The following is a 1,166-nucleotide window of genomic DNA, read 5'->3' on the forward strand; positions in this document are numbered from 1 at the left end:
AGGCCAGGCACGGTGGCTCACGCCTGTAATCCCAGCACTTTGGGAGGCTGAGGCAGATGGATCACCTGAAGTCAGAAGTTCGGCTAAACATGGTGAAACCCCATTTCTACTAAAAATACAAAAATGTTAGCCGGGCGTGGTGGCAGTCACCTGTAATCCATCTACTTGGGAGACTGAGGCGATAGAATCACTTGAACTCGGGAGGCGGAGGTTGCAATGACCGGAGATCATGCCAGTGCACTCCAGCCTGGGGACAAGAGCGAGACTTCGTCTCAGAAAAAAAAGAAGAAGAAGAAAAAAAAAGAAATCAAAGATGAATAAGTTAAAAGTTGAAGGTTGTAGATCATATCATCTTTTTTTTTTCTCTTCAAAAGTTTATTTTATGTACAAAGAACTATCATGGTTTTTCATTGAGTAGATGCTTTGGATAATCCTTTAAAGGAAGATCATTTAGTCCAACTTAATGAAACCGATATCCTTCACGTACTGATGGAAACACTGGTGGCACATATGGAGGCCATATTTCTGGATCAGACCGTGCCAGTTTGAACAGATGTGACAAGAGTGAGAACTGTGGCCTAATTTTCATGGGTGGCTTCAGTACAGCTGCTGGTGACCCATCTTGCTCTCAGGAGTTCAGCGAGGTAAAGAAAAGGATCATATAATCTTACATAAAAAGCCATAAACCATGTGGTAAACCTGTCTAGGCTGGTTGTGGTGGCTCACGCCTGTAATCCCAGCACTTTGGGAGGCCATGGCGGGTGGATCACCTGAGGTCAGGATTTCAAGACCAGCCTGGCCAACATGGAGAAACTCTGTCTCTACTAAAAATACAAAAATTGACTGGGCATGGTGGTGCATGCCTGTAATCCCAGCCACTCGAGAGGCTGAGGCAGGAGAATAGCTTGAACCCAGGAGGTGGAGGCTGCTGTGAGCTGAAATTGAACCATTGCACTCAAGCCTGGGCAACAAGAGAGAAACTCCGTCTCAAAAACAACAACAAAACTGTCCAAACTAATAAATAAACTCAGTAAATTAGCAAAATATTAAATTAACAAACAAGTATAAGTTATGGTTCTATACACTGAAAACAAACTGACAAAGTAGAGGAAGAAAATTATTTTATTTACAATAACATTAAAATAATAAATTTTCAAAAATGAATT

The 1,166-nt window shown here is 41.9% G+C and overlaps 1 pseudogene; it reads right to left on the reverse strand.

The window, feature by feature from the left end:
- Positions 1–238: 238 nt before the first annotated feature.
- On the reverse strand, positions 239–621 carry LOC108584001 (annotated as a pseudogene).
- Positions 622–1,166: the final 545 nt, after the last annotated feature.

Source organism: Papio anubis, chromosome 20 (genome assembly GCF_008728515.1).
Source record: "Papio anubis isolate 15944 chromosome 20, Panubis1.0, whole genome shotgun sequence".
NCBI lineage: Eukaryota > Metazoa > Chordata > Mammalia > Primates > Cercopithecidae > Papio > Papio anubis.